This window comes from Podarcis melisellensis (genome assembly GCF_964234715.1).
Source record: "Podarcis melisellensis genome assembly, chromosome: 1".
Lineage (NCBI taxonomy): Eukaryota > Metazoa > Chordata > Lepidosauria > Squamata > Lacertidae > Podarcis > Podarcis melisellensis.
Window position 1 is genome coordinate 60,774,107 of NC_138528.1, and position 19,162 is coordinate 60,793,268.

Genomic DNA, 19,162 nt, shown 5'->3' on the forward strand with positions numbered 1-19,162 from the left:
AAAAACTTCCCTGAACAGGGCTGCCTTAAGATGTCTTCTGAATGTCAGGTAGTTGTTTATCGCTTTGACATCTGCTGGAAGGGCGTTCCACAGGGTGGGCGCCACTACCGAGAAGGCCCTCTGCCTGGTTCCCTGTAGCTTTGCTTCTCGCAATGAGGGAACCGCCAGAAGGCCCTCAGAGTGATACAAACATGTGATATATAAACAGTTTGATGTGAGCAGCAATGTCTGCATTATTCTAAGCCTGCATTATTTTACACTTGAGTATTTTATTGCTTCTCAATAGGCCACAGAGTAACCAAAGTGTGAATTTAGATATGCAGCATATTCCTTAGATCTTTCTAACCAATCAGCTATTATTTCCAATTCATTCCTTCGGTGCTGGAAACAGTAGACCTCTGGATGCTGCTGGCTAGGAATTACAAATGGGGAGGGTGCTGTTGTGCTCAGGTCTTGCTTTCAGGCTTCCCACAGGCACTTTGAGAGCAGGAAGCTGGAGGAACGCTGCAGGACCTGGGCATGTTTAGCTTGAAAAAGAAGAAACTGAGAGGAGATGTGATAGCCATCTTCAAATATCTCAAGGGCTGTCACATGGAAGATCGAACAACCTTGTTTTCTCCTGCTCTGGAGGGTAGGACCTGAACCAATGGATTCAAGTTACAAGGAAGGATACTAAACATCAGGAAGAACTTTCTGTCAGTAAGAGCTGTTCAACCGTAGAACAGGCTGCCTCAGAGATTGTGGACTCTCCTTGTGTGCTTTTCAAGCTGGGTTTTTATCCAAGCTAGAGAATAGTTCCTTCCAGCCTCCCGTACTCCTCTCTACTGCTACAGTTACAGCACCAGCAGTGGGGGAAGGAGAGAAGTATTGGTCCAGCCACTCTTTCAGTCTCCATCCCTCCTCTGTTTCTCTCTATGGCAGCTTATGAAGAGAGTCCTGGGAAATGTAAATTTATCATGGTATGACATAAAAATGAATAAAGGTAAGTTGATGAAGATTGTGACTATTGTCAATACATTTATTACCCCCTCTTCAACAGCGGATGAATGAAGAACCTTTGGAAGAATAACAGGAAGATGTAAGTTTATCTTTGAAAATATTTTTATGAGATAAATGATACATGTCAGCCTTTTTGCATCCCTATGAAGTTAAGTTGATTTCATTATCTTAGCACAACTGTGAACCCCTGATTTCTCTCTCTCTTCTGCTTCTGGTAAACCCATCAAAAAGCTTATTTATCCATGCCCATTTCTTCAAGACTGATAATAAACACAAACAAGACTAATCTGATATAGTAAAGTATATTTGAGTACTTCATATTGACAGCGCTTTCACCTTGCTGCATGAGACTTTCTTCAGAGGTGAGTAGATCACATTCCTATGCAACATATTGTTATTTGCATCAATCTGCTATTGAGGAAGCCATTTGGAGATCATTCTGTAGTTGCTGAGCAGCTGCAACCTCTATAGTCCATTTTTTTCTGAGCCCAACAAAATGGTTGATTAAAACAGAGAGGCTGAAAAAAGAAGCAGCGGAATTGTTTTCAGAGATGGTTAGTGAGAGGCCTAGAAATCTTCTCTCATTGAAGCTAAAATTCGGCCCAGCACTGAGGACAAAGCACCTTGTTTACTCAAGGATTTGCACAGTACTTTTATTTCCTCTCTCAGTATCTATGCCTTTGATAATGAATCATGAATTTAAATCTGTGGAAGCTTGTACCTGAGCAGCCACTGTTCTTGTTACATTAGAATACTGGGATTTTAATTTCTCTTTCACCCACACTCTCCTTAGATGCCACTTATCGAGGTAACATATCAATGGCTGTAAATTTCCCCAGGGCTTTTGCTGAAAAGGGACTTCAACCTGGACATATGGAAATATTTGATTCTTTTGAAAGATTTATAGACTGCTTTCCCCAAAAGTTCAAGACATCCAACAACGAAAAAAAGAACACAAAAGAGAGAGTGTCTCTCTGCTAAACAATTGTCACTATCACACACATATTTGCAGAAAGATTTCTAGTAAGAAGTGGGAAGATTGAGGGAGGCAAACATGGTGCAAGTTATGCATGCTAACATATATGAGTATTATTATTATTATTATTATTATTATTATTATTATTATTATATAAAGTCTAAGTTTCCAGTTATTTGTTTATGAAAATACTTACATTGTGCAATTTTATTTTTAAAAAAATCAAAGCAGCGTACAACAAAAACATCACACAGAGATATTAATCACAGATCACTGGCTAACTGTAAAATCTCTCTCCCAGCCCTTGTAATTCTCTACATAAGCCAGTTCTTGGCATATAAATGTTTGCTGCAAATGTTAAAAAAAAGATAAGATGTCTGCTGAATCTCTGTTGTGAGAGCATTCTTCAAGACCAGATACTGAAGGCTCAGTTTCATGTTGACACCAGACATGTCTTGCTAGGGCTGCATTCTGACGTGGGGTTTTTTGAATTGGTTTTACTGGTTATAATGCTAGTGCTTCTGTTCTGATTTCTAACAATCATATTACACTATAGTACCTGTTGCATTAGAAGGGACGTGGGTGGCACTGTGGTGTAAACCACTGAGCCTTGGGCTTGCCAATCGGAAGGTCGGGGGTTCGAATCCCCATGGCGGGGTGAGCTCCAGTTGTTAGGTCCCAGCTCCTGCCAACCTAGCAGTTCGAAAGCACGTCAAAGTTCAAGTAGATAAATAGGTACTACTCCAGTGGGAAGGTAAACGGCGTTTCTGTGCGCTACTCTGACTAAGTGGCTTAGTCATGCGGGCCACATTACCTGAAAAAACTGTCTGCGGACAAAACGTCGGCTCTCTTGGCTAGTAAAGTGAGATGAGCGCCGCAACCCCAGAGTCATTCATGACTGGACTTAACTGTCAGGTGTCCTTTCCCTTTTTACCTGTTGCATTAGGGAACTGTGGTTTTTCAGTCTCTGTACTTCTGTGCAGTGCTGTACTTTAAAAGGCTGGAAAGAACTGCATGCCAGGATATCTCCCCAAATTTCATCACATAGTTACATCACAAAATTCACTTTCATTTTCCGAATAAACAGGGTCACAAATGGATTTTTACTGAAAACAATTAATACATCTGTCAGCACTAAACTTCCACTGGATTCCACAAGATTCCCAGAAACAGCCTTTACATCAGGTTACAGATCACATAAAACACAAAAATGAAGAGGCAAGGAAATGTTGGGAAGATGGAATGCCTTCTGAATGCATCCCAAATCAGAAAACAACAAAAGGCAGATGGTCTCAGTGACTGAGCTGGGATATAAGGATTCAGGTGGCTCCAAAGGTATCCTGGACCCAAGTTGTTCAAGGGATTTGTAAGTGAATAGCAGAGCCACGAACCTGGCTTTGTAGCAGATGGACAGCCTGTGCAAATGTTTTAACAATGGTGTTACATGCTGTCAGCTATCTGCCCCCATCAGTAGTTCTGCACCGGCTGGAAATTCCAGACCAGGCCCAAAGGTCTACCTGGAGGAAATCAAGGCAGACCACACAGAGTGCACTGCAATAATCCAGTCCTGAAATGATAATGAAAGTGATTTAGTCCTACAATATTTTATTTAAGAAAAAATTCAAGAACTGATTTTCCTTTACAAAGAACTCATTTCCTAGCACATTAAAACGTTCGTTACAATTTTTCCTCTCTGAATTATATGACATTGCTTCTAGAGGGAATCGTGAAGACAAGAAAAATATTGCCAAAAAGAAAGAAAGAAAAGAAAACCCACTGAAATTTTGAAATTCAATTAGCACTTCCATTTGGCTAAACCTCTGTGTGTGTTGAGAGGAAAAGAGTGCTGACAAAATATTCCCTGTGAATGATTCACTCAGATTTCAAAATAGGATGTCTTCAAGATGCTATTACTGTACCTTTTGTGTTGGGCAGAACAAGGCAAACTGTTTGCTGTTGCTGCTGTCAACACCAAGTCTCTGCAGAGTGGCAGAGCTACCACTGCATCTCAGACCAGCCCACCACCCATAGCTGAAGCAGGGGAGGCTTATCTTAGGGGCAAAGTGGGGCATAGCCCTGCCAAGATTCTGACCCTTCCTTCAACCTCCAAAGCCCATGATAATATCAATACAGTTCTAGTGACTGAGTGGCTTCTGTCCATCTTCCCTGCTTAGAAAGTAATAAAAACCACTAGCAGTAGATCCCTCCTCTGTCTCCAATAAGAGAAAACAGGTTTGCTCGTTGTTTTTTAAAAAAGCATGGACAGATCTAGGGAGGGAAGTATGATTTCTGTCTCATTCTCCCTGCTTTTCTATCTGAGAAGCCATGCCTGGAGGCAGAAAACTTAAGCTCTAAGCTCTTTTGGGGTCTAGTGGGGTGGATCTTGAATAGCCCCAAAGATGTTTCCTCTTTTGTGAGTGCAGTTCCATTTATTGCCTCCCCTCCCTCCCTCTGCCACTCATGCTGTGTGCATGCATGAGAGATTTGCCCAGGCACCTTTCTTTGAGGTGAGGTGGGAAAGCCCAGCTTTCCTTCTCCTAACTGAAGGAGAAACAAAACTCATGTCTTTGTATGGCTGGGAAGGTCACAATGTCCCTGTATGCCCTGTACAGGCATTTTTGTGTTGCCCTTCTTGATGTCAAATTTGTGCCCATATCTTCTCTTGCACAGAGACTGTCCATAATCAGTTTGTTTTATATGTATGCATGTACACTTGCACATTTTAAAGCGCCCACCCTAAAAGCAAATTTGAAAGATGGGACACAGCAGGAGATTGCGTAGATACCACTATGGCCACCTGTTCACTTTTCCTAGGTTTCTCCCAGCCTCCCCACTTCCTGGGTGAAATTGGGACATCTACACCTCTCAACAGTTAATGCTGTCATCTCTCAACAGTTCTCTATCTGGTAGGCAGTAGGCATGCGTAGGCAGGAAAGAGAAAAATGTGGGTGCAGTGGTGCCACATGTAAATTGTGCATGAAGAAGAGCATCTGCTTCTAAGTGTTGCTATCTCAGTCTCCTTAGCTCAGGAGAGCTACTTCTATCCTTAGCCCACACCACCAGCATTCTTGCTGGCTTTTCTCCATTTGCCGCTGAAGGAGAATTAAAAAAAACCCAGTCGCTATCAGCTCCTACTCTTTCCTAGAAGTCTGTCTTTACAATGGTACCTCAGGTTACATACGCTTTAGGTTACATATGCTTCAGGTTACAGACTCTGCTAATAGAAATAGTACCTCAGGTTAAGAACTTTGCTTCAGGATGAGAACAGAAATCGCGGCAGCGCAACAGCAGCAGGAGGCCCCATTAGCTAAAGTGGTGCTTCAGGTTAAGAACAGTTTCAGGTTAAGTACGGACCTCCGGAACGAATTAAGTACTTAACCCGAGGTACCACTGTATTTTGATCAGAGAAGAAGGAAGAGAGATGGGTGGAAAACCTGGAGAAGTTCTCTCTCATTTCAGAACAGGAAGGGATGGTGTTCTCTGGGACTCTGGGACTCCCATCTCCACTATATATTTAGAGCAATATCATGGCCACTGGCGGAGGAAGAGGAGTGGGGGGAAGCGCACAGTCCCCGCAGCGCGATCCCAGCAGGGTGCCATTGCGGCTGCCCCCCACCCACGCTGGGCACCCTGCCCCTGCAGGTGGCACACCCTGCCCCCAGAACGCGTGCCAGCCCCGCCCCCGCCTGTTCTCCACCCCCTGGTGCCAGAGCATGAAGCTCCGCCACTGGTCATGGCTTCCCTCAAAGAATCACGGGAACTGCAATTTGTTAAGGGTGCTGTTAAGAGAGTCCTATTCCCCTCACGGATTTACAATTATCCCAGTGGTTTAGCAGTCAATCCCTCTTCTCAACAAACCCTTGGAACTGCAGGTCTCTGAGGGGAAGAGAAGTCTCCAAATAATTCTTAAGATCAAAAGTCAGATTCCAGGTTTCTTTGAGGGTATGATATTGCGTTAAATGTATAGTGCAGATGGGACCTAAATTAATATTGAGAACAAACTCCCCAACTGAGTTCCTGGGTAAGGGTAAGGAATGGATAGTTCCCATTTATAGGAGAGGACAGAAAGGAAGTGGAAAAAACTACCAGAAAGAGAGTAGGGGATAAGTCTAGGAATGTATTTTTAAGGGATTAGGCTTTTATTTTCTGCTTATGCAGTATGCTTGCAACGACAGGTGTGGTTGGGCAGCCTTTGTTTGTTTCTAAAAAGAGAAGTTCCAGGAGCCAAACTTGGGTGGCTGTCCTGCTCCATACAACATGCATCTTCAAAACAGTAAGTGGATATTTAGCAATAAGGATGTGCATTCTCCATAGGTTAGTGGCACAGTTTTATTTATATATTCCAGGACTCGACCCTGGTATACAAAAAATGATTCTGCGGTTGAGTCATAGCATACATGAAACATGGAGATTTTTCTACTTATAACCACTGACAGCAAGATGAAGTAAAAAAAGAAGAGCAGGCTGTGTAACTAGGCCTCAAGTAGGAAAGCAATTCAAAGAGAGAGAACTAGCTTGAGAAACTAAATGGCATAAAAAACCAGAAATGAATACATTTTGTTCTGCTTAATATACAATTTCTAGGTCAAATGAGGATCTTGTGTATTGCCATTTTGTCCTCATGCTTCCATTTTGTCTCACAGTTCCCATAGTTGTGAAGCTGGCAAGGGCTGAAAACAAAGGACAGAGGTGGCAGACTGGCTGAACTAGCCTCAACTCTCCCTTTAGCCCCTGTGCTATTTTTGAATGTTCTATGGCCACATTCAACGAAATCAGGGCACCTTTGTGAAATCCCACTCAACATCATTCCTTTTCAGAAATGTCCTTGCTACCTCCATCTCTGTTGTTCTTCTGAAAAATTCCCTTTAGTGGACACCTTGTTTTGTGTTTTTTACCACTAGAAATGTAGGGGGATTCCTGAATTTTGTGTGCCCGGGATAGGGGCTGGGGTTATTTTCCTGCTGATATACACATTACCTACATTTCTTTCTCAAAGTCCCTAGAATTCTGCCCACCTTTGCATTTGATGCTCCCGCCATTGCCTGGGAATGCCAGTCCTTGCTGATTTTTGGATTTACCCTGCTGCCAAGGATTGATCTGCCTACCCCAGTCAATTGAGTAGTAATACAGTAACCCCCCTCCTCTCTTTCACACAAACACAATTGCTGAGCTGCCCTTGGCTTACTGCCATTCCCCTACTCTTCCTCCTCATTTTTCTTCTGGGATAACCTTCAGTATATTGACACTGATTTTGTATCCTTTTGCTTTTTATTCGGTAAAACTCCCTCGTGGGTTAAGTCACTTTTTGTTTGGACTTTGTTTTCCTTTCTTAGGAACCTTATGGAGATTTCCTGCCATCAAGACAAAAGACCCAAAGTTACCCATACGATGCTCCTATTCATTTGTCAAATTGTGCTAGTTTCTGGATCAGCTGTTCCAGCCTGACAGCAGCCTATCCTCCAGCAGCCGAAGAGGCTCACTGAGTGGCGGTGGAGCCACTGTGCTAGCTTTCTGGCAGTTGGGTCAGTGCTGCTTACTGGGAGGGGGCAAGGTGAATATCAGGCCAGTGTGGTGCAAATGCAGCAGCAGGGACACGGGGTTGACTTAGCTAGTGCATTTGCATCATGATGACCTCCCGGCATCTCACCCCTCTGGAAAGCTAGCATGATGGTTCCACCCCACCTGGTGATCTGCTTCTGCCCAGTAGAATTAGAATCAAGGGCAACATAGAGAAGACATTCCCCCCAATGCCAGTCATCCACTTGAACAGCAAATATAAATTCAGACATGTCTTATTTACTACGGATATTATTACAGTTTATTGGTTGCTTGACGTGTGATCTTCTAGTGACTTAACTTTTTTTAAAAGGCCTAATGCATGGCATTAAATAAGAAAAAAGAACAATGCATTACATACGAGTCACACAATAAAACAGAGCCAATAAAACAGTAAAAGCTTCAGCAGCAAAAAAATAGCATCAATAGACAGCAAAATGATCATAATCCATCAAACGCCTGAGAGAAGAGTTAAGTATAGAAATATGTGTCTTGAGCCAGTGTGGCAAGATGAGTTTGAACAATAGCAGTGGGTGACTCAATGGGTCACATGCAAAACATAGATGGAAAGAAACATCGTTCCATTACAGCTGAGTAATGCTGTCTTTGGGCACTGCATGCATTTGTGGATAAGTGCCTTCATGGTATGTCCTTATAGAGGGCAAACTGATATTTCATTGAGCCGCTACCATTTCATACCATCCCAGTAGTCCAGTCTAAAAGCATTGCACTGATGCACCTGGCTGCAGAGCTTGCTTTGATAATGTAATGCTTTTGGAGATATTTTGCTGGCACAGCATTCTGTGTATGCACATTCTAAATATTTGTTTGCTGGTGCAGCAAGTCTTAGGGAACGGCAATTAGTCTCGCCCTGAAGCGGGCACAAGTGACTTCATGAAAGAAATGGAACATACCCACAATTCTCTTCAAATGCATGTTCATTTCTGAGACGTAGTGGAGTCCTTTTCCTGGATTCTGCATTAATCATGTTTTGTTGTGACACTGAGTATCGGTTGCTTTCCCCCTCCTTAATTCCAGCTCCTGAAAGACCACATATATCAATTTCCTTTTCATTGACACTAGCAAAAAGTCTAGTTCATGTGGCAGTGAAGAATACCCAAATGTGGTTCAATGACATCTTTGTTCATAACATTGACATATAAACCTAGGCCAACTTTTGTTGTTGTTTTTTTAAGTGTTTGCTATTACCATATCCCCTGGTGGCCACCTATACTCCTTCCTTTCCTTCTGGAACAATACAATGTCAGACAAAGTATTGGTCCAGGGACATTGCAGGGGGAACTGGCTATACCAAGTAGGTTTCAAACCAAGGCCTTCCACTACCTTACTCCTTGCATCCTGGGTCTTCAAGAAGCCAGGAAGACTAGACCTTACAGCATCAGTGGCCAGTGCCACTCTCAGCAGCCCCAGCTAACATGGCCAATGGACCTCAGAGATGGTTGGAGTTGTAGCCCACAGATGAGCCACCCTTTCTTTGAGTCAAAGATATAGTTCCAGCCTGAAGATAATCAGCTGACTCTCTAAACCAACTGGAGCACATACATTGAAGCCAGTTCATCAGTCTGAGTAACTTCTCTTGAGCATTTCACTCTTCTGTTGCTGTTTTGGAAGTTGACCTTCTTCCTGCTCCCAATTTTGTACTTGCCTATGGCCCTTTAATTCTTGTCTGCTTGATCCAGTGTCTATCCTCCACCTGCTGGTGACCATAACTGCTGCCTATGGCCCTCTACTCCTCCAGTGACTAATCTCCATCTTATCTATGGCCGCATTATTGCCCTTCTGATACTTTCCTGCCTTTACCCAAACTGGATCCCACTTATAGCCAACCTTGGGAGGAAGCCAAGGGCAGCAAAAGAGGAAAAGGAGAAAGCAGTGGTATCACTGCTACACAATAAGCCTCTAGAAATTTGCAAATAAATTTCCCCCCTACAAAACTTTGCCTTTTGATCCCTCCCACCAGCTGATATATTTTAGTGAAAAAAATGTGTAAATAATCCCCAGCTACAAATCCTTCTTCAGATTTGCCACCTGCAAATGGGAAAGTTTTTGTGCCAGTTTTGCTTAATTTTAGAAAGACTGAATTTTAGAAATGCTGAATGGGATGCAGAGTCCTCCCTTTGGCCTTGCACCTTACATTACATAGATCTCTCTCTCTCTCTCTCCATCATAATTTTACACATTGAGAGATTTGAAGATTTGAAGTTGCCAAACATTCCATGAGGTGGAACCTTTTCAGACCTTCCCAAACACATGGACAATGGGAGCAGGGAGAGGGAGAAGGTTAAGGAGCAGGACAAAGTCATGCAGCTCCTGTCAAAAGAAAGCCTGGGCAAAAGTTAAGAGGCAAAACCCAGAAGCACACAGTGCTGCAGAATAAATCTCACAGCATCATTTGTGGAACATTGACTTCAAAGCCTTGCACAGTTTGGCAGGACTGCACTTCATACTGTTAAAAGCAAACTGAACAGCTGAACTAGTTTTAATGGAAGCTGTTTCCATTTATTTAAATAGAATAATCAGAAGTACCAGATTTCAATAAAGTCACCCAAAGTAATTTTGGAATTGAAATGTAAATATTAGCCCAAGCTTTTAAAAATGAAAACAGAAGGATAGCTCTTCTAAGCATATTATGCGCTACATTTGCCAAAATTAAAGGTGACCTTTTTTGTTCTTGTAGTTATACCCTTACCTTAGAAAGCTTGGTGTTTGTGGTGTTAACACTCTAAGGTTGCTTTTTTGAAAGTCTCACTGCTGGGCATCCAGCCTTTATCCTGGATGGAATGAATCTGAAATTCTTAGCTCAAGTGCTCTTAGCAGATACTGTTCTACATCATTTCAAACACTGAATCATAGGTCAGTACAATTTTTCTGGCTTGACTAAAAATGAGCTAGCATGAAGACTCAATTTTCTAGTGAATTACACAGTAATGCTGTTTGTCCTACAGGGCCTTTTAATGTAAGGTGACAGTTTATGGAGGATCAGCTACTTCTGCTTTCTCAGACTTAAAATAACCAGGCCTTTCTATAAGAAAGTGTTATTACCCCAAAGGAAGCTTGAAAAATAAGGCTGATGCAGCACTATAGCAAAAATGTAGAAACCATGCTCTAGGAAAACCTGGGATTCCCAAGGCACCTTTTCATCTGTCTGTCTGTCTGTCTGTCTGTCTGTCTTTCTCTTATCTCTTGTCTGTCTACCAGAAGGATCTCCAAGGCAATTTACAAAAGAAATTTTGGCTAAGGAGAGGAATGGATGTGTTCTGGGACAAAATGACAAGATCAGTAGTGGCAATGAGCTGTACTGAAAGATAATGTGCCAGTGTCACAAAGCTGGCATCCATCTGTCTCGAGAGACAATGGAGTGCACCTCCAAGGATGAAGTCAAACCAATATATTAGCAGCACCAAAGCAGCCACAAACACCTCCCTTGTTCTTTTAGAATGGCAATGGTGCCTACCTGAGATGTGCTGGAACTGAGTTCCAGTGAGTTCCAGGTGAAAAAAAGCCCTGTGTGCAATATGTTTGGCACCAGCTAGCCACAGGAGTTGCTGGTGTACAAGGCACCATCCAACCATCTTAGGGGCTCCACCCTGGATTTGTGTAGAGTTTACTCCTTATCCTTTTCTATTCCCAAAGATATCCCACAAGACAGCAAAGGTTTAGGACTAGAGCTTTCCTTCTCCTAGCTGTGCTACCTTCCCAGGTTGATGAGCCCCATCTGCCCCTCACTTTTCTCTGCAGCATGCACAGAAACTGCCTTCTGGACAATTGGACTCACTATTGATCCCGCCCGCTCAATCCACAAGAGCCTGTCTTCACATGCAGGGGACGTCCCTAAATCACCAAGGGCTGAAGACCCATTGGATACCCTCAGCTGACTTAGATGGCCAGTTGAAGCTGTTCCTGTGGTGTGGCCACTGTTGCATGCTGACAGCTTCTGAGAGCCACAGGTGAGAGTGCAGGTGGAAGCTACAATTACCCCAGTGTCATGAACAGGCAGGGCAATGGGGAGGAGGAAGAGGATCCCAGCGAGGGATGTAGCTGGGATTGGGACACACTGGGGCAAGCTGGGGATGGGGAAGGGAAGATTGGTGTAGGAAGTACTCATGGGGTGATTGAGGGTGACAAGGGGATGAGGGTCAGTGCACAGAAACCAGAGCAGCAGGACCCATCACCAGAGCCAGAGGGGGCCTTGTCTTCACAAACACGACAGGCTCTGAGGCAGAGGGAGCAGTGGATGGGATACTCCAGGAGGTTGAGGGAGGCAAGGGCCCAGAGCCCAGCTCCCCAGCTGGCCAGGTGGGGCTTGGTGTGTGAGTCCTCAGCTGGAGTAGGCTTGGAACAGGTGAGGGTCACATGCCTCATCAAGCCCAGATGCTGCCATCAGCATGCAGAGTATAAAAGGGCAGCAGAGCTGGGGTGCTGTGTCTGCTCAACTGCCCATATTGAGGGACCTTGACTTGGATGCTTCTGGGCCTCCATGGGACTGTGCTTTGGGTTTGACTCTGGACTGTATCCTGACTGCTGGATTTTGGACTTGGCTACTTGGATTGACCTTCAGACTTTGAACCTTTTTGCCTGGTAAGCCAGGGGTTCAGGACACCCAGAAGGAGCACAACATGTCCCCCCATCTGAGGTACTACCCCTCCCCTAACACCCCATCCATGTAATATACCTCTTTCAGACCTTCCCTTCATGCTGACACCAAATGTGCAGAGAGGCCTGGGACAGCCATATGTCTTGGGGGCTCTTGTGTTGAACACAAGGCTCAAATGGCTGGGGCTAGAGGACACGTGAAGGGCAGAGACTGTAAGTTGTGATAACAACCCAGCTCCATTCTCTGTGTGCTCAATATATGCGCAGTGAATACCTGAAAAAGGCTAGAGAAACATAGCTAAGGAGAATATTGGATGTGTTCTATGACAATAATGAGGTATGATAACGCGGCAGAATAGTCTTGGCTAGCACTCTTCGTGAACTGACTGAGCACCGTAGAACATGGACCACAATCTTCTGCAACACAGATTCCCTGGTCTACAAACTGACACAGAAATAGATTCCTGAAGGCAGAAGCTTTGCAAATGATTGCATTATGGAAAGAAGTGAAAATGTTATTCTAGCTTATATGGGAAGTGATAAGCTGACAAATTTCAACATCTCAATTCAGCTTGAGTCAATGCAAGGGCGATTTTCTCAGCCAACACTGAAAATAACAACGGCCATGATCCAGGCAAAGTTAAGAATTGTTGGCAGCAATCCTAAACACTTACATGGAAGTAACTCCCATTGAACTTAATACAACTTGAGAGTAGATGAAGGATTGTACTGCTAAATGGCTGCGCTAAAAATGTAATTAACTCCCTCTGCATTGAAATCGATGTGACCTTAAAATGTTTAACTTTGGCTGAATCTAGCCCATTGTTTTTGTTTGTGACCTGTGGGATAGGTTTTACAATGATTTAATGCAAATTAGTGAATGTATCTACTGCTGCTAATAGAAGCCATGCTGCTGTAGATCCTTACTATAGATTTTTTATTAGTTGAAGGAGTGATGACTCCTAATGAGTATGATGCATTAGTCATGGCTTGCAGTCTATTCAGTGCTGCTACCGCTTACAAAACTAGATGCTAATTGAATTCTAATTGGATTTTAATTGGAATCTAGTCAGAACCAACCCTGGCAGTTGTTTTCACTTTTGAAATTTAAGATCCCATCTGGCTGATATTAAATCTAATTCAGTACTGGCATCTTCTGCCCCCCCCCCAAGCCTTGTGGCCCAGCCTAGGAACATAGGTTCAAAAAAACTTTGTTGTGCTACCCAGAAGAGTGTTGCATATGAAACTACATGGTGTGCAATGGAGTTTTAGCTGTTGCTGTTCTCTCTACCCACTTGTCTCCCTGTAGGTTACAAGCTTCTCCTGTCAGACAGTTAACTAAAACACTGAAGTTTGATATGCTTGGTATTCAGGAACAAGGAAATGCAATGTGGGGGGATTTCACCTGTTGAATATCTGCCTGTTGCACAGCTATTAAAGGCTCAGCTCTGTTGGGGAAAATAATAATACAGTTTATTATTTATATCCTGCCCATCTGGCTGGGTTTCCCCAGCCACTCTGAATGGCTATCCTATTTTGTGGAAATCCTATTTTTGCCACCTTGCTAGCTACCTATTGGAAATGCTGGGGACCCAGTTCAGCTGATCTGCATGAGGGAACCTGTATCTACATGAAGAGTGCCCATAGATGATTTGGTTGCAATGTGTTCTACAAATATTTGTGATATTTAATGGGATTTTGGAATAATAGCTATATAAAAATCAGGAGGGAAGAGAGTGGCTGAATTATGACTTTCCTCCAGTCCATAGGGAAGTCTTTCCCTTTGCTTACTCTGAATAGAACTTTATCAGATCCTTTGACTGAAATTAAATTAAATTAAAACCTTCACAGAAGCTGCTCATATATTTTCAGGGTTCTCCTATAAATTAAGCTTTTCCTCTTCTAAAAATGAAATTTGATATCCTCAAGATACCGTAGGAGCTAGCAGATTATACAGTAGAGCTGTCGTCAACAAATGGCAATCATTTTAAATAAGTCATGCAAAGAGAGAAAGTATCAGATTCATAACAAAAATAGCAAACATTCAAATGCATAAAACTGCCAGAGAGAAGAAATCCATGGCGTTCTCGCCCTCAGATGTCTGAGAAGCTTGAGCTGTTCCAGAGGCATAGGAAGCTTTTTAAAAAAATAAATAAATGGATAGCATTTAACATTTGAGCATGAAAATGGTATTATTTATAACTTTTTAAAAAAATGCTATTTCCTTCTCTGAGCCTTCAGCACAAAAGTCTTATAACTAATTAAATTATAAAAGATCTTTCCGTGTGAGGCTATGAATTTTGAGTCCCGGTAATTCTTTGGAACATCCAGAAGATGGAAATACTTATTATGCACCATTAGAAAATGTAAGGACAGATTCCTTCATTGGCATGCACATTCACAGTGCTGTTTTTCTAGAAAAAGAGGTGCCAGAACTCGTCATGAACGCCTCCCTTGTTTTCTTGCAATGGCACCCACCTAAGAGGTGCCAGAACTGAGATCTGGTGAGTTCTGGCTAGGAAAAAATAATCCCTGAACATTCCCTTATATCTGCAATACCCACAGAGGTCAGAGATAGAGGTCAAATGTAAATTTGTGTGACAATGCACATCCAGATCCTCAGTGCTCTTCCCCAACCCCTAGATACTAGGTTTTGCATGACTTTGGTGTGCCTGAATATGCCTGCATCAGGGTCATATTAAAAGTAGAAGCCTCCAAAGACAATCTGGTATTTATCAACAGTAGGATGTTGTTTCATTAGTATCTGCTTCAAAGGTATGTGCCACTGTGTACCTTTCTGCTTTGAGGAGAATTGCAAAAAATAAGAGCTGATGACAGCATAAAAAGCCCTGAGCTGGAGCATCACAGGGGAATAAGTTGTGGAGAGGGAGGAGAAAGGAAGACCTTGGTTAAAAGGGTAGGTTACATAACCCCAGGTAAACTGTATTGCTAAATGCAGCCAGTGCACTTAGACAGTGTGGGGAAACCAGGAAAATACCATGGCGAGAGATGATTTAACTGTTAGTTTTAGCTTCTGCTGTGAATGAAATAGCTAGTGAGTATTTTCAGAGAAGATGGAATCCATCAGGACAAAAAGAACTTTCTCAAATGGAAAGCTTCGGAAATTGAAATATAAGGGGAACAGAAGCTATCATTTTTATTTTTAACCAAGCTGATCGAAACATGGGTAGGGGGCTCTCAAGATGAGGATTGCTGCCATCAATAACCCTGCTCAGAGTACAATTACACACACTGACCATACAGAGGAGGCAGTGGAATTGTGCCCCCAGAGAGCTTCATGGCTGTGTGGGGATTTGAACTCTGGTCTCCCAGGCACTTGTCCAACATGCTAACTGCTATACTATGTTCTCAGAGATGTTGTCTGAGCTGGGCGTGGGAGGCTGTTCAGTGAAATACAATTTCCAGAAGGTGCTGCTGATGAATTTTTGCTGCTTATATTTGGGGCTTCCGAAAAGTTCTGTCTTATTTTCCATGCTGTTTAGTATCTACATGAAATCAGGGGACAAAGTCATCTAGGGATCTGGCTTGCAATATCATCAGTATGTGGATAACACCCAACTCTCATCAAACCCAGGGGAGACAGTGGAAATGCTAAATCAATGTCTGGCTATGATAATGAACTGGATGACGGCCAATAAACTGAAGCTGAATTCAGACAAGAAGGAGGTAGTGTTAGTGGGTGGTGGTTTTAAAAAAGATGCAAAAAAATAAAAGTTGTAACATATACTTGATATAGAAACCACATGGCTGTAATATGAAACATATTTGCAGTGGGCAGATTATTACCCTCTAAATGGTCTTGACCATTCAAGTTGGTCAGAACCCATTGTTCTGGTAATTGGGGTGAAGACTACTAGGAGATGTGGCAGTGGCAAAATCAAATTAAAAATAAAATCCGTTGTTGCCATCCTAGCCATCGGTTCACGAAAAGATGCAAATGGGTTTGTCTCTGAAATCACACACCTCCCATCAACCAAGTGATTATACTTATCTTCTAAAACCTTAGCCCCATTTGGAGTTGAAAGTTCTTGGAGGATAAATTTTGCCTCAGCCCTATCCCCTTCAATGGCCTTCCTCAAACTGCTGTCTACTCCAAGTTCCATTAGTTGGAATCAGTGCTGTTTTTCTAGAAAAAGAGGTGCTGAAATGAACACCTCCCTTACTCTCTTGTAATAGCAATGCCACCCACCTTTGAATTGTCTGAACTGAGTTCTGGTGAGTTCCAGTTGCAAAAAAAAAGCCTGGTTGGAATATATGTGAAGAGTTAACTCTGCATCAATTGAGCATACTATTAAATCTTTACCAGGCCCCACTCACTCTTTAATCTCTCGCTGTCTGTAATCATGTCTATTTACCCGGGTGTAAATCTCACAGTAGGATGCAACATGTATAGCTGCAAGACACTTTAGCCCCAAATCTATCAATTCAGTTAAAACCTATTGAAACTAATGGGTGAAAGTGTATCCTGTATAGCGAACATACATTCCATTTTACTCAAAATCATATCTCAATGGGACATACAGCCATCTAAGTGTGCATATAATTACAGCCATAGTCATAATTCGGTTTAACGAGAAATTTGCCTAAATGCGCCATCATATTTTGTCTTCTTATAGTGACATGAATGTATTTTGAATAAGCTATTTCAAATCCTTCTGGAGAAAATACAGTACAATCCTGGATGTTCTATTTCTTCCCCTCCCAAACCCATGAAGGTGCTAAATTATAATTTACTTTCATCCCATTCAGAAGATTTGTGGGACTTGGCAACAATAAGTAACTTTACAAGTTTAGTTTGAAAGATTTGTGAGTTGAAGGAACGAGAGAGGATTGAGGTCTTTCTCTGTTTGAGGAAGCTGAAACAGCTTTTTGGGGTTTCAGAAACGGAAGGCAGTAGCTTGTTGTTTTGCCTGAAAATGATTCAGGAGAGAAAACAGAGGACCCGAAGGAAATGGGACAGTTTTGTGGATTGTTTTAAAAAAGGGAAAGCGTTAGGCACAAGAATGATGCATGTGTTTGCGCTTTTTATGAATGAACGAGAATTATAATTGCAATCCGTCAGCTGCATTTAAAGAATGATTACACATCTCAATGCAGAGGATGTTTCGGAGCTTACCTGAATAAGGATTATGTAATAAAAAGTCTTATGAACACCCAGCTGCATCTCTCCTCTCAGTTTTCTATATCAGATGCATAGATATGATTTGGAACTTACTGCTTATTGACTTTTAGAAAATCTAATCTTTTAAAAAATGTTGACACAAAACTGCAGTCAGAGTTGTGCTGCGATCCAGAGTCTTACATGTGCTATGAATGATGGACCCATTGACATTCTGGTCATGCACTATGCCTTTCACTTCATTGAGGACACATTTCTGCACACCTTACTTTTGATATCTAGACCTGTGCTCCCCTTTTTAATGAATATGAGTTCCCGACAGATATTTCAAGCCCTGCACTTAGAGAATTGTAGGGTTCAAAGGGGTCCCCTGGGTCATCTAGTCCAACTGCTTGCAATGCAGGAATCACAGCTGAATCACCAGGCCACACACCATGATGGAGAACCAAGGCAAAAAACAGGAAACTGTCTGCCTTCCAGATGCGCCTCACCACAGCTTCCTCCACCCAGACAGACCTGAGACAGCCGAATTGTCTGGTTAAAGACCACCCAGTTGTTCACTATCTGGTAACAAGGTGGAGTGCTCAGTGAGCTGCTCTTAGTGGAAGTAGTAATCAAGGTTGTCAGGAAGTAGCTTGACTACATCAAAGCCAGGAACGAAGGTTTCTTCTACTTCCTCATGAGCATCATTCAGATGTTCAAGGATGTGCTAATACAGCTCGTTTTCCTCCAACCCAACCTGGAATGTCAGTGGAAAGGGCTTGTGAAAGCTCTGGGTGGGGGTGTTTGCCCTGTCTCCAAAGCAGCTGCCTTGCACAGACCTTGGGGCACAAGGAAGAGACACTCAGCACCCTCAACATGTTTCATCTGCCCTCTCTTCCCTCCCCCAACACCTGCAGTAACTCAGCCAGCATAGCCAGGCCTTCTGGCTTGTCTCGCACTTTCTAAAACTGTGGACTCGGCTTTTGTTGTTTAGTCATTAAGTCATGTCCGACTCTTCGTGACCCCATGGACAAGAGCACACCAGGCACTCCTGTCTTCCACTCCAACTGGAATTTGGTCAAACTCATGCTGGTAGCTTCGAGAACACTGTCCAACCATCTCATCCTCTGTCGTCCCCTTCTCCTTGTGCCCTCCATCTTTCCCAACATTAGGGTCTTTTCCAGGGAGTCTCTCCATGAGGTGGCCAAAGTATTGGAACCTCAGTTTCATGATCTGCCCTTCCAGTGAGCACTCAGGGCTGATTTCATTCAGAATGGATAGGTTTGATCTTCTTGCAGTCCATGGGAGGGGCATGGACTTGGGTGCATCCTTAAAGCAGGGAAGGTGTGGTCCTGTCTTTCTAAGGCTGGTGCAAATCAGAATACTATTAGTTCCAAGTTAACCACTCAGCCCTGTAACTATTAGTTCCAAGTTAACCACTCAGCCCTGCATGTCTCAGATAAGTGTAAGCAGAAGCAAGCACCACAAAAACTATTCAAAACTATTCAAAAAGGAGATGTGATCAGGTTATTCATGGAACATTGCATAAAATGTATGAGGAAATGTCTTGGGCAAGGCTGTGGGGAAATTTGGGCTTAATTCTTGGTATCCCATTTCTTGTTAGGATGGAAACACATGAATTGTGTAAGGCACAAGGGTATCATCAATCTATCCAAAGAAATAAGCAGAGCAGATAGGTGCAAATCAATCAATACATGACAGAGGATTTTCAGCACATCTCTGTTCCTACTAATTCCTCCTGCAGAATAAATCAAAATGACAAATCTAGGGCTGGCATCAGATTTGAGAGGGTTCTGGGCAAGGGGTGGATCCACCCGGTTCTGCTAGTGGACCCTGGTAGGCTTATTTAGTAGTGGTAGTGTTGTTGCAGCAGC

The 19,162-nt window shown here is 42.9% G+C and overlaps 1 protein-coding gene across 1 annotated transcript in view; it reads left to right on the forward strand.

Annotated features, from left to right (window-relative positions):
- The first annotated feature begins 960 nt into the window (after positions 1-960).
- LUZP2 (leucine zipper protein 2) overlaps positions 961-19,162 on the forward strand; it is a 346,182-nt gene continuing 327,980 nt past the window's right edge. The window contains exon 1 of the mRNA XM_081882905.1: positions 961-982. The gene's annotated coding sequence lies outside the window, so the exon portion shown is untranslated. The remainder of the gene's footprint in view (positions 983-19,162) is intronic.